The sequence below is a fragment of the Dendrobates tinctorius genome, unplaced genomic scaffold (assembly GCF_039654945.1).
Source record: "Dendrobates tinctorius isolate UK_male_01 unplaced genomic scaffold, ASM3965494v1 ptg000043l, whole genome shotgun sequence".
Taxonomy (NCBI): Eukaryota; Metazoa; Chordata; class Amphibia; order Anura; family Dendrobatidae; genus Dendrobates; species Dendrobates tinctorius.
The window spans coordinates 4333590-4349096 of record NW_027361711.1 but is presented as its reverse complement, the minus strand read 5'-3'; the positions used below and the strand labels follow the sequence as shown (position 1 = coordinate 4349096).

The 15507-nt window shown below is 47.6% G+C and overlaps 1 long non-coding RNA gene across 1 annotated transcript in view; it reads left to right on the top strand.

The window, feature by feature from the left end:
- The first annotated feature begins 10254 nt into the window (after nucleotides 1–10254).
- LOC141089001 (uncharacterized) overlaps nucleotides 10255–15507 on the top strand; it is a 123837-nt gene continuing 118584 nt past the window's right edge. Inside the window, exon 1 of the long non-coding RNA XR_012232124.1 lies at nucleotides 10255–10363. This is a non-coding gene — a long non-coding RNA (uncharacterized lncRNA). The remainder of the gene's footprint in view (nucleotides 10364–15507) is intronic.

Below are 15507 nucleotides of genomic sequence, written 5' to 3'. Positions count from 1 at the left end.
GTGCCATCGAGCGTGTCACATAGCGCTCAGATATCAGTGGGCCTCACACAATCCACAAGTGTCCAGTGTCCAAAAGTGTACGCAGAGATTCAAAATCTCCATTATCCTCTCGTCACTTTGGTCACAGGCAGCTGTGCCATCGAGCGTGTCACATAGCGCTCAGATATCAGTGGGCCTCACACAATCTACAAGTGTCCAGTGTCCAAAAGTGTACACAGAGATTCAAAATCTCCATTATCCTCTCGTCACTTTGGTCACAGGCAGCTGTGCCATCGAGCGTGTCACATAGCGCTCAGATATCAGTGGGCCTCACACAATCTACAAGTGTCCAGTGTCCAAAAGTGTACGCAGAGATTCAAAATCTCCATTATCCTCTCGTCACTTTGGTCACAGGCAGCTGTGCCATCGAGCGTGTCACATAGCGCTCAGATATCAGTGGGCCTCACACAATCCACAAGTGTCCAGTGTCCAAAAGTGTACGCAAAGATTCAAAATCTCCATTATCCTCTCGTCACTTTGGTCACAGGCAGCTGTGCCATCGAGCGTGTCACATAGCGCTCAGATATCAGTGGGCCTCACACAATCTACAAGTGTCCAGTGTCCAAAAGTGTACGCAAAAATTTAAAATCTCCATTATCCTCTCGTCACTTTGGTCACAGGCAGCTGTGCCATTGAGCGTGTCACATAGCGCTCAGATATCAGTGGGCCTCACACAATCCACAAGTGTCCAGTGTCCAAAAGTGTACGCAGAGATTCAAAATCTCCATTATCCTCTCGTCACTTTGGTCACAGGCAGCTGTGCCATCGAGCGTGTCACATAGCGCTCAGATATCAGTGGGCCTCACACAATCCACAAGTGTCCAGTGTCCAAAAGTGTACGCAGAGATTCAAAATCTCCATTATCCTCTCGTCACTTTGGTCACAGGCAGCTGTGCCATCGAGCGTGTCACATAGCGCTCAGATATCAGTGGGCCTCACACAATCTACAAGTGTCCAGTGTACAAAAGTGTACGCAGAGAATCAAAATCTCCATTATCCTCTTGTCACTTTGGTCACAGGCAGCTGTGCCATCGAGCGTGTCACATAGCGCTCAGATATCAGTGGGCCTCACACAATCTACAAGTGTCCAGTGTCCAAAAGTGTACGCAGAGATTCAAAATCTCCATTATCCTCTCGTCACTTTGGTCACAGGCAGCTGTGCCATCGAGCGTGTCACATAGTGCTCAGATATCAGTGGGCCTCACACAATCCAAAAGTGTCCAGTGTCCAAAAGTGTACGCAGAGATTCAAAATCTCCATTATCCTCTCGTCACTTTGGTCACAGGCAGCTGTGCCATCGAGCGTGTCACATAGCGCTCAGATATCAGTGGGCCTCACACAATCCACAAGTGTCCAGTGTCCAAAAGTGTACGCAGAGATTCAAAATCTCCATTATCCTCTTGTCACTTTGGTCACAGGCAGCTGTGCCATCGAGCGTGTCACATAGCGCTCAGATATCAGTGGGCCTCACACAATGCACAAGTGTCCAGTGTCCAAAAGTGTACGCAGAGAGATTCAAAATCTCCATTATCCTCTCGTCACTTTGGTCACAGGCAGCTGTGCCATCGAGCGTGTCACATAGCGCTCAGATATCAGTGGGCCTCACACAATCCACAAGTGTCCAGTGTCCAAAAGTGTACGCAGAGATTCAAAATCTCCATTATCCTCTCGTCACTTTGGTCACAGGCAGCTGTGCCATCGAGCGTGTCACATAGCGCTCAGATATCAGTGGGCCTCACACAATCCACAAGTGTCCAGTGTCCAAAAGTGTACGCAGAGATTCAAAATCTCCATTATCCTCTCGTCACTTTGGTCACAGGCAGCTGTGCCATCGAGCGTGTCACATAGCGCTCAGATATCAGTGGGCCTCACACAATCCACATGTGTCCAGTGTCCAAAAGTGTACGCAGAGATTCAAAATCTCCATTATCCTCTCGTCACTTTGGTCACAGGCAGCTGTGCCATCGAGCGTGTCACATAGCGCTCAGATATCAGTGGGCCTCACACAATCCACAAGTGTCCAGTGTCCAAAAGTGTACGCAGAGATTCAAAATCTCCATTATCCTCTCGTCACTTTGGTCACAGGCAGCTGTGCCATCGAGCGTGTCACATAGCGCTCAGATATCAGTGGGCCTCACACAATCTACAAGTGTCCAGTGTCCAAAAGTGTACGCAGAGATTCAAAATCTCCATTATCCTCTCGTCACTTTGGTCACAGGTAGCTGTGCCATCGAGCGTGTCACATAGCGCTCAGATATCAGTGGGCCTCACACAATCCACAAGTGTCCAGTGTCCAAAAGTGTACGCAGAGATTCAAAATCTCCATTATCCTCTCGTCACTTTGGTCACAGGCAGCTGTGCCATCGAGCGTGTCACATAGCGCTCAGATATCAGTGGGCCTCACACAATCCACAAGTGTCCAGTGTCCAAAAGTGTACGCAGAGATTCAAAATCTCCATTATCCTCTCGTCACTTTGGTCACAGGCAGCTGTGCCATCGAGCGTGTCACATAGCGCTCAGATATCAGTGGGCCTCACACAATCTACAAGTGTCCAGTGTCCAAAAGTGTACGCAGAGAATCAAAATCTCCATTATCCTCTCGTCACTTTGGTCACAGGCAGCTGTGCCATCGAGCGTGTCACATAGCGCTCAGATATCAGTGGGCCTCACACAATCTACAAGTGTCCAGTGTCCAAAAGTGTACGCAGAGATTCAAAATCTCCATTATCCTCTCGTCACTTTGGTCACAGGCAGCTGTGCCATCGAGCGTGTCACATAGCGCTCAGATATCAGTGGGCCTCACACAATCCACAAGTGTCCAGTGTCCAAAAGTGTACGCAGAGATTCAAAATCTACATTATCCTCTCGTCGCTTTGGTCACAGGCAGCTGTGCCATCGAGTGTGTCACATAGCGCTCAGATATCAGTGGGCCTCACACAATCCACAAGTGTCCAGTGTCCAAAAGTGTACGCAGAGATTCAAAATCTCCAATATCCTCTCATCACTTTGGTCACAGGCAGCTGTGCCATCGAGTGTGTCACATAGCGCTCAGATATCAGTGGGCCTCACACAATCCACAAGTGTCCAGTGTCCAAAAGTGTACGCAGAGATTCAAAATCTCCAATATCCTCTCATCACTTTGGTCACAGGCAGCTGTGCCATCGAGCGTGTCACATAGCGCTCAGATATCAGTGGGCCTCACACAATCCACAAGTGTCCAGTGTCCAAAAGTGTACGCAGAGATTCAAAATCTCCATTATCCTCTCGTCACTTTGGTCACAGGCAGCTGTGCCATCGAGCGTGTCACATAGCGCTCAGATATCAGTGGGCCTCACACAATCCAAAAGTGTCCACTGTCCACAAGTGTGTGCAGAAATTCTAAATCTCCCCTGTCCTATAGACACCTTTTACCTTTTTTTACATTACTATATAGTTTGTTGGATTTTGTCTACATTTCTACCAAAAATGAGGAAGGCTGGTGGAAGAGGCCGTGGAATTGGGCGGGGGTTGGCAGCTGGTAATGATGGTGTTGGTGGTGGATCTGATGGTAGTGGCAAGAGCAAAATAGGACCGAATGCAGGAGGTGCTGACCCTGCGTCATCGTCTGGCTACATAAGGCCTCGAACGCTTAGTTTTCTAGGAGTTGGCAAACCGCTTTTAAAGCCAGAGCATCAGGAAAAAGTTTTGTCTTACATTGCTGACTCAGCCTCCAGCTCTATCGCCTCCTCTTCTTCAGTTGTAAAAAGTAAAAGCACTGAGTCGTCATTGGAGGCTCATGTTCATGAACCACACCTTTCCTTGTGTCCTTCACCCCAACCAAGATTGAAGGATGACGCAGGCCATACTACTGATTACTCCATGGAGCTGTTTTCACATACCATGCCTGGATTATCAAGTCAAATGGTGAATTACCCAGGCCAAGATGAATCTGACATGGAGTGCACTGATGCACAGCCGCTGATGCATGATTCTGCTGGTACATTCACTCAGAGCACTACATTGTCCTCGCAGTGTACAGAGCCAGATTTTGACCCTGATGAGACTCAGGTGCCCCTTCCCGCACACTATACCACCATACACGGTGACACAGAGAAAGGTGCACATGACATAGAAGAGGAGGTGATGGATGACCCAGTTGTTGACCCAGATTGGCATCCATTGGGGGAAGAGGGTGCTGCTTCCAATAGCTCAGATGAGGAACATCCACAGCAGACATCGACATCGCAACAGCTGTTATCTGGCAGGCCCGGAGCACTCCAAAGACAGGTTCCAAACATCAAAAGAGTTGCTGGACAGCTTGTCCAGAGGGTCAAAAGATCACAGCGTGCTAGGCCGCAAAATGTCTGCCAAAGTAGGAAGAGTGCAGTGTGGCACTTTTTTGAACAAAATCCTCATGATCAGGCCAAGGTTATCTGTAAGAAGTGCGCAAAGACCTTTAGCCGAGGGAAAAATCTGAAAAATTTGAATACCAGTTGCATGCTTAGACATTTAACCAGCATGCACATGCAAGCGTGGACACAACACCAAACCTCAAGTGCCACATGTGCAACTGATCACAACGAAGGTAGTCAGCAACGCTACATTGTTTCCCCCACTGTAAGCCCACCGGTTAGCACAGCAGCAAATGTTGAGGTGTCGTTGCAAGGCCACAGCAGTCAGGGAATCCCACTGTTATATCAACGAAAGACTGATTCTAGGCCATCAGAAAGAACACCAACTCCATCACCATCATCAACCCTCTCTCAGTCCGCCCTGTCCACCGCTACTTCCACCATATGCAGCTCTCAAGTCCAGCTCACCCTCCCAGACACTATGAGTAGGTCAAGAAAGTACTCAGTCTCTCATCCGCGTACACTGGGTTTGAACGCCCACATTGCCAAACTAATCTCGTTTGAGATGATGCCCTTTCGGTTGGTGGAAAGCACAGCTTTCCGTGAACTCATGGCCTATGCAGTACCACGCTATGACCTACCCAGTCGCCACTTCTTCTTTCGCAAAGCCATCCCAGCCCTCCACCATCATGTGAAAGACCGCATTGTCCATGCACTCAAGCAGTCAGTGAGCGGAAAGGTGCACCTCACAACTGATGCATGGTCCAGTCGGCATGGCCAGGGCCGTTACGTGTCCATCACTGCGCACTGGGTTAATGTGGTGGATGCAGGGTCCACAGGGGACAGCGGTGGTGGGACAGTGCTGCCTAGCCCACGGTATAGGAAACAGTTGGCTGTAGGCGTTCGACCCTCCTCCTCCTCCTCCTCCTCCAGAAGCGAAAGCTCGTCCACAGAGCGCAGTCGTACGAGCACTCCATCTGCAGCTGCCACTGTTGCACACGATGTGTCCCCCTATCGAGCAGCTAGTGGAAAGCGTCAGCAGGCTGTGTTGCAGATGATGTGTTTGGGCGACAGACACACCGCCGAGGTGGTGGCCGAGTACTTGAAGCGACAAACTGAGTCATGGCTGGGCAGTGTACATCTTGAGGCAGGCAAGGTAGTTAGTGATAACGGCCGTAATTTTGTGGCAGCCATAGCCCTTTCAAAACTCAGCCACATACCTTGCTTGGCTCACACATTGAACATGGTGGTGCAGTGCTTCCTCAAAAATTATCCGGAGTTAACAGCCCTGCTCCAGAAGGTGCGAAGACTGTGCGCGCACATCCGCCGGTCGCCTGTACACTCCGTTCGTATGCAGAAGCTGCAGCGATTGCTCCACCTTCCCAACCACCGCCTCATTATCGACATTGCAACAAGGTGGAACTCCACCCTGCACATGGTGGAGCGGATGTGCGAGCAGAGGCAGGCCATAATGCATTTGTGGGAGGATACACGGCCAGGCACTTTGAGAGCAGACATGGAGTTGACAGGCGTGCAGTGGTCGAAGCTGAAAGACCTTTGTAAAGTCCTTCAGTGTTTTGAGGAATGCACACGGCTGGTAAGCGCAGACGACGCCATCCTAAGCATGAGCATCCCACTTATGCGTCTGCTCATGCAAACTTTGACGCACCTTAAGGAGCAGGCGTCTGCAGCCAATGTTGATGAGGAGGAAGAGGAGGAGGGAATCCTTGATGACATTCAGCCATTGTCTGCTCAGGGACCTCTCCTGGACGAAGTGGAGGAAGAAGAGGAGGAGGAGGAGGAGGATGATGGGGATGATTACTTAGGGGAGGAGGATGCATCTCGTGGGGCAAGTGAAAATGTTGGCGTGGCAAGGTCTGGTACAGGGTTTGTGTGTGACTGGAGGGATGTGGATTTGCCAGAAAGTGCTCCTCCACCCAGCACTCGCAGTGCATCATTGACACCGGGAACATTGGCCCACATGTCAGATTATGCCTTGCGGATCCTAAAAAGGGACCCCCGCATTGCCAAAATGATGAACGATGACGACTACTGGTTGGCCAGCATCCTGGATCCACGCTATAAAGGCAAATTACAAAACATCATGCCACAGGAGAACCATGACCTAATATTGGCTAATAAACAAGCAACTCTGGTAAATCGGTTGCTTGAGGCATTCCCAGCACACAGCAGCGGTGATGGTTCTCACACGAGCCGTACGGGCCGGGGGCAGCTTGGCAGAGGTGTTCGTGGTGCACACAGCAGAAGTGGCGTTGGAGACAGGGGTTTCATGACAATGTTGTGGACTGATTTTTCAAATACCGCTCACACAACTGGTAATACTGCATCGATGGAAAGTGACAGGAGACAGCAGTTGTCAACTATGGTTACAAACTACTTTTCCTCCCATATCGATGGTCTCCCACACAGGTCATTCCCCTTTGACTATTGGGCCGCTAAACTGGACACCTGGCCTGAATTGGCCCAATATGCCTTACAGGAGCTCGCTTGCCCAGCTGCAAGTGTGCTATCGGAAAGAGTCTTCAGTGCAGCTGGATCAATCCTTACAGAAAAAAGGACCCGTCTGTCAACCCAAAATGTGGATGATCTAACCTTCATTAAAATGAACCACGCATGGGTTTCCAAGGATTTTGTCCCACCTTCCCCTGATGACACATAGGGTGACAGAAAAATGGCATGCTTTGGTCCACCTCTTCCTGGTACTTCACCTATTTCGCCTTTTGCATCAGCTGAATGTCCAACATCAACATATGCCACTTTCTAAAACTCCCTAACTGTGCTGCCTCCCCCCCCATGGCCGGGGTCACCACCTACCGCACGACACCGTGCGAGTGCCGTTGCCCTGGACAGGTGGGTAGGCCGACTCTTGGGCGCGGGCACTGGCACAGGGTCCCTCATAGTGCAATCAAGTGTCTCTGACGGCGGTGGTGCACACCCGCCGTCAGACACACCGCTGTACTATGAGGGGCCCAGTGCCAGTACCGACGCCCACGAGTGGGCCCCCCTTGCTTGGGCAGGGCCCCAGCATTTGCAATCTTTACCTCTCCCTGCTCCTCCTCTGTGTAATCTGGGCCGTCAAATCCATACTGTGCCTGACACCGTCTGAGCCTGCCTCCTGAGACATATATTTTGAATGTGTACGCTATCCATACATGTTATCCGGGGATACGGTACCCTTTCTAACCTTTGTGCAATGACGTGCAATCCATACTGGGCCTAACACCGTCTGAGCCTGCCTCATGCTGTATAGACATATATTTTGAATGTGTACGCTATCCATACATGTTATCCGGGGATACGGTACCCTTTCTAACCTTTGTGCAATGATGTGCAATCCATACTGGGCCTAACACCGTCTGAGCCTGCCTCATGCTGTATAGACATATATTTTGAATGTGTACGCTATCCATACATGTTATCCGGGGATACGGTACCCTTTCTAACCTTTGTGCAATGACGTGCAATCCATACTGGGCCTAACACCGTCTGAGCCTGCCTCATGCTGTATAGACATATATTTTGAATGTGTACGCTATCCATACATGTTATCCGGGGATACGGTACCCTTTCTAACCTTTGTGCAATGACGTGCAATCCATACTGGGCCTAACACCGTCTGAGCCTGCCTCATGCTGTATAGACATATATTTTGAATGTGTACGCTAACCATACATGTTATCCGGGGATACGGTACCCTTTCTAACCTTTGTGCAATGACGTGCAATCCATGCTGGGCCTAACACCGTCTGAGCCTGCCTCATGCTGTATAGACATATATTTTGAATGTGTACGCTATCCATACATGTTATCCAGGGATACGGTACCCTTTCTAACCTTTGTGCAATGACGTGCAATCCATACTGGGCCTAACACCGTCTGAGCCTGCCTCATGCTGTATAGACATATATTTTGAATGTGTACGCTATCCATACATGTTATCCAGGGATACGGTACCCTTTCTAACCTTTGTGCAATGACGTGCAATCCATACTGGGCCTAACACCGTCTGAGCCTGCCTCATGCTGTATAGACATATATTTTGAATGTGTACGCTATCCATACATGTTACCCGGGGATACGGTACCCTTTCTAACCTTTGTGCAATGACGTGCAATCCATACTGGGCCTAACACCGTCTGAGCCTGCCTCATGCTGTATAGACATATATTTTGAATGTGTACGCTATCCATACATGTTATCCGGGGATACGGTACCCTTTCTAACCTTTGTGCAATGACGTGCAATCCATACTGGGCCTAACACCGTCTGAGCCTGCCTCATGCTGTATAGACATATATTTTGAATGTGTACGCTATCCATACATGTTATCCGGGGATACGGTACCCTTTCTAACCTTTGTGCAATGACGTGCAATCCATACTGGGCCTAACACCGTCTGAGCCTGCCTCATGCTGTATAGACATATATTTTGAATGTGTACGCTATCCATACATGTTATCCGGGGATACGGTACCCTTTCTAACCTTTGTGCAATGACGTGCAATCCATACTGGGCCTAACACCGTCTGAGCCTGCCTCATGCTGTATAGACATATATTTTGAATGTGTACGCTATCCATACATGTTATCCGGGGATACGGTACCCTTTCTAACCTTTGTGCAATGGCGTGCAATCCATACTGGGCCTAACACCGTCTGAGCCTGCCTCATGCTGTATAGACATATATTTTGAATGTGTACGCTATCCATACATGTTATCCAGGGATACGGTACCCTTTCTAACCTTTGTGCAATCACGTGCAATCCATACTGGGCGTGAGAACGGCTGGCGAGCTGTTAAGCAAGCTACAGCACCTGTCCAGACAAATACAGGGATTCCCTAGCGAGGAGACTTATTTGATTGTTTTCAATGTTGGGACAGCAATTTTTGGGGAGCACTATACTCTGGAGAATGATAGATGGGGCCCACCATACACTGGAACATTCCAAAGGTGGACATCATACACTGGAACATTCCAAAGGTGGACATCAGACACTGGAGCAGCATTTACAGGGCCCATTATACACTAGAGCATTAGAAATGGGGCCCATTATGTTTGGAGCATTATTTGGGCCCATAAGACAGTGGAGCTTCATCCATGGGGACCAACATATACTGTAGCATTATGTGGAGCTCATCATATACTGTTTCAAACATTATATGGGACCAATGATTCTGTATGGAGAAATAGATGGGCCTCGTCATGAGATGTAAAAAGTGAGGTATTTTTCATTGTACTATACCGCTATTTCTCTGCCGTATCGGAGCATGATGAGTTGTGGTATGTGTTAAAGGGGCGCTCTTTCGCCCAGGGCACATGAAAACCTGCAGCCAGCCCTCCCCCCCCACAGTTTGTAGCCAAATAACCCCCATTTTTCAGTGCGTAACTTGTAATATGAAGTTAATTAAGGTTGACAAGCTTAAGAAAGAAGAATTGATGCTTTTGGCATTCAAATGGGCACTGTAGGTGTGTTTCCTGTCCTCCTCTCACTGCCGACTTTTATTCCCCATTGACTTACATTGGGTTTCGTGTTTCGGGACGACCCCGACTTTTCCCTATAATCGGACGATCTTGCTCGACCCGACTTTTGGAAAAGTCGGGTTTCACGAAACGAAACGCGACCCTAAAAAACCAAAAGTCGCTCAACTCTAGTCAGAACGTAATACATAAAGTGTGAAAACACACATTGGTTTCTATCTGTATTCAAAAATGAAACATTTAGCCAAAAATTGATCAATTGTTTGAGCTACCCCGCCACGTCAAGGCAGTCTCGTATGGGGAGTCCTACTCAACGTTTTTTATGTTCGCTGTGCCATTGCGGCCTCCTAAATGTATAAAAGCAAGACCTCATTACATGCACACTAGTCAGGCAGTGTGGAGGTTGGACCTGAAATGTCTGCATGGACCTGGCTAACCTTTATCTGCGCTTGTCCTCTCTGGTGCCATAGGAGCGATTCTGAAATGCTTGAGGTACAGTGTGCATGTAATGAGGTCTTGCTTTTATACATTTAGGAGGCCGCAATGGCACAGCGAACAAAAAAAACGTAGAGAAGGACTCCCCATACGAGACTGCCTTGACGTGGCGGGGTAGCTCAAACAATTGATCAATTTTTTGCTAAATGTCTCATTTTTGAATGCAGATAGAAACCAATGTGTGTTTTCACACTTTATGTATTACGTTCTGACCACAAGCAGCGCTGGCTTCTCCCCCTCTTTTTTTTTTTAATCAAAAACAGTATTACTAAAAACTCTGTATTATTCAGATGCACGTTTGCTTTTACTTATTTAGTTACAGCAGGGTTTTTGCTCACTTTGTCTTTTCCAGGTTTTATGTTTTATGGCCAATGTCAACATGCATATATGCTGCATGTGTATCAACTCAAACCAAGCTCAATTTCTGTGTTTTTTCTTTGCTATGTGTGAATGATGACGGATGTATGATTCTGGTGACTGACTCATTATAAAACCCTTCCCTCTGATATTACACATATGGATAGGGAATTAGTTCAGCAGTCAGCGCTAGTCAGTGGTAAGCCTTAGGCCACTGTGCACACCGCACCTCTACGCTAGCGTCCGACATTGCGCTTGCTTTCTGGCTTTGTCGTCGAGCGGCAGTGTCTTTCGCCGCGCTGCAGTTGCAGCCCTCCTTGGCGTCCGCAGTAGCGACGCTGCAAATACGGTAGGTCTAGACGGATGCAGCTCCTCTGCCTTGGGTCCTGCTCCTGTGACCAGATACCGTGTGTGCATTTCCCTGTGGTCTGTTACACTAACAGGCTCAGCCTTTTTGTATGTTTATGTTGGGGTGCCTCTGTGTGTGAACAGAGCCCGCTTTGCGCACTTCGGGTGAAGTCTAACCCGTGCGCATTATACCGCAAAATTGCTCCTCTGTCATTACCTAGCAGCGGTGTAACACCTACTTCACGGTGGACCCCGAGCGGCAAATGCACTTTATTATTTATTTTTATTTAGTGCGTTCCGCCGTTCCTAACAGTAACAATGTGAATGGCCTCTTTGAAGAACTGAATAAAGAGTACTTTGTTCCAGATTGGAGATTGTTTATTGACTCATCCCAGAGAAGTATGAAAGCAGTGTTGCTTCACAATGGAAATATGAAACCATCAATCCCTATTGCTCACTCATGTCATCTAAAGGAAAGTTATGAAAATCTGTCAGTTGTTTTGGATGCTATACAATATAATCATCAATGGAATATCTGTGGAGATTTGAAAGTGATTGGTCTGCTAATGGGAATGCAAGGAGGTTTCACAAAATATTGTTGTTTCTTGTGTTTATGGGACAGTAGAAATACAGTAGAGCATTATGTTCATCGTATTTGGGGACAGAGAAGCATCTATGCTCCAGGTAGAGACAATGTTCAGCATAATCCTTTAGTTGCTCCAACAAAAATCTTTCTTCCTCCGCTACATATAAAATTGCGATTGATTAAAAATTTTGTGAAAGTCATGGCAAAGACAAATTCACAAGGGTCCAGTACATTGCACAGAAATTCTCCAGTATTTTACCTGCAAAACTGAAGGAAGGTGTATTTGTTGGTCCTCAGATCAGAGAGCTTATAAGAGATGATGTGTTGGAAGGAACTCTAAATGATAAGGAATTGAGATCTTGGAAAAGCTTCAAGTGGATCTGTGAAAACTAGAGTTGAGCGACTTTTGGTTTTTTAGGGTCGCGTTTCGTTTCGTGAAACCCGACTTTTCCAAAAGTCGGGTCGAGCAAGATCGTCCGATTATAGGGAAAAGTCGGGGTCGTCCCGAAACACGAAACCCAATGTAAGTCAATGGGGAATAAAAGTCGGCAGTGAGAGGAGGACAGGAAACACACCAACAGTGCCCATTTGAATGCCAAAAGCATCAATTCTTCTTACTTAAGCTTGTCAACATTAATTAACTTCATAAAACAAGTTACGCACTGAAAAATGGGGGTTATTTGGCTACAGACTGTGGGGGGGAGGGCTGGCTCCAGGTTTTCATGTGCCCTGGGCGAAAGAGCGCCCCTTTAACACATACCACAACTCAACATGCTCCGATACGGCAGAGAAATAGTGGTATAGTACAATGAAAAATACCTCACTTTTTACATCTCATGACGAGGCCCATCTATTTCTCCATACAGAATCACTGGTCCCATATAATGTTTGAAACAGTATATGATGAGCTCCACATAATGCTACAGTATATGTTGGTCCCAATGGATGAAGCTCTACTGTCTTATGGGCCCAAATAATGCTCCAAACATAATGGGCCCCATTTCTAATGCTCTAGTGTATAATGGGCCCTGTAAATGCTGCTCCAGTGTCTGATGTCCACCTTTGGAATGTTCCAGTGTATGTTGGGCCCCATCTATCATTCTCAGACGGTGTTAGGCCCAGTATGGATTGCACGTGATTGCACAAAGGTGAGAAAGGGTACCGTATCCCCAGATAATATGTATGGATAGTGTACACATTCAAAATATATGTCTATACATCAGGATGCAGGCTCAGATGGTGTTAGGCCCAGTATGGATTGCACGTGATTGCACAAAGGTTAGAAAGGGTACCGTATCCCCAGATAACATGTATGGATAGGGTACACATTCAAAATATATGTCTCAGGAGGCAGGCTCAGTCGGTGTTAGGCCCAGTATGGATTGCACGTGATTGCACAAAGGTTAGAAAGGGTACCGTATCCCCAGATAACATGTATGGATAGCGTACACATTCAAAATATATGTCTCAGGAGGCAGGCTCAGACAGTGTTAGGCCCAGTATGGATTGCACGTGATTGCACAAAGGTTAGAAAGGGTACCGTATCCCCAGATAACATGTATGGATAGCGTACACATTCAAAATATATGTCTCAGGAGGCAGGCTCAGACAGTGTTAGGCCCAGTATGGATTGCACGTGATTGCACAAAGGTTAGAAAGGGTACCGTATCCCCAGATAACATGTATGGATAGCGTACACATTCAAAATATATGTCTCAGGAGGCAGGCTCAGACGGTGTTAGGCCCAGTATGGATTGCACGTGATTGCACAAAGGTTAGAAAGGGTACCGTATCCCCAGATAACATGTATGGATAGCGTACACATTCAAAATATATGTCTCAGGAGGCAGGCTCAGACGGTGTTAGGCCCAGTATGGATTGCACGTGATTGCACAAAGGTTAGAAAGGGTACCGTATCCCCAGATAACATGTATGGATAGCGTACACATTCGAAATATATGTCTCAGGAGGCAGGCTCAGACGGTGTTAGGCCCAGTATGGATTGCACGTGATTGCACAAAGGTTAGAAAGGGTACCGTATCCCCAGATAACATGTATGGATAGCGTACACATTCAAAATATATGTCTCAGGAGGCAGGCTCAGACGGTGTTAGGCCCAGTATGGATTGCACGTGATTGCACAAAGGTTAGAAAGGGTACCGTATCCCCAGATAACATGTATGGATAGCGTACACATTCAAAATATGTCTCAGGAGGCAGGCTCAGACGGTGTTAGGCCCAGTATGGATTGCACGTGATTGCACAAAGGTTAGAAAGGGTACCGTATCCCCAGATAACATGTATGGATAGCATACACATTCAAAATATATGTCTCAGGAGGCAGGCTCAGACGGTGTTAGGCCCAGTATGGATTGCACGTGATTGCACAAAGGTTAGAAAGGGTACCGTATCCCCAGATAACATGTATGGATAGCGTACACATTCAAAATATATGTCTCAGGAGGCAGGCTCAGACGGTGTTAGGCCCAGTATGGATTGCACGTGATTGCACAAAGGTTAGAAAGGGTACCGTATCCCCAGATAACATGTATGGATAGCATACACATTCGAAATATATGTCTCAGGAGGCAGGCTCAGACGGTGTTAGGCCCAGTATGGATTGCACGTGATTGCACAAAGGTTAGAAAGGGTACCGTATCCACAGATAACATGTATGGATAGCGTACACATTCAAAATATATGTCTCAGGAGGCAGGCTCAGACGGTGTTAGGCCCAGCATAGATTGCACGTGATTGCACAAAGGTTAGAAAGGGTACCGTATCCCCAGATAACATGTATGGATAGCGTACACATTCAAAATATATGTCTCAGGAGGCAGGCTAAGTCGGTGTTAGGCCCAGTATGGATTGCACGTGATTGCACAAAGGTTAGAAAGGGTACCGTATCCCCAGATAACATGTATGGATAGCGTACACATTCAAAATATATGTCTCAGGAGGCAGGCTCAGATGGTGTTAGGCCCAGTATGGATTGCACGTGATTGCACAAAGGTTAGAAAGGGTACCGTATCCCCAGATAACATGTATGGATAGCGTACACATTCAAAATATATGTCTCAGGAGGCAGGCTCAGACGGTGTTAGGCCAAGTATGGATTGCACGTGATTGCACAAAGGTTAGAAAGGGTACCGTATCCCCAGATAACATGTATGGATAGTGTACACATTCAAAATATATGTCTCAGGAGGCAGGCTCAGACGGTGTTAGGCCCAGTATGGTTTGCACGTGATTGCACAAAGGTTAGAAAGGGTACCGTATCCCCAGATAACATGTATGGATAGCGTACACATTCAAAATATATGTCTCAGGAGGCAGGCTCAGACGGTGTTAGGCCCAGTATGGATTGCACGTGATTGCACAAAGGTTAGAAAGGGTACCGTATCCCCAGATAACATGTATGGATAGCGTACACATTCGAAATATATGTCTCAGGAGGCAGGCTCAGACGGTGTTAGGCCCAGTATGGATTGCACGTGATTGCACAAATGTTAGAAAGGGTACCGTATCCCCGGATAACATGTATGGATAGCGTACACATTCAAAATATATGTCTCTACATCAGGAGGCAGGCTCAGACGGTGTCAGGCACAGTATGGATTTGACGGCCCAGATTACACAGCGGAGTAGCAGGGAGAGGTAAAGATTGCAAATGCTGGGGCCCTGCCCAAGCAAGGGGGGTCCACTCGTGGGCGTCGGTACTGGCACTGGGCCCCTCATAGTACAGCGGTGTGTCTGACGGCGGGTGTGCACCACCACCGTCAGAGACACTTGATTGCACTATGAGGGACCCTGTGCCAGTGCCCGCGCCCAAGAGTCGGCCTACCCACCT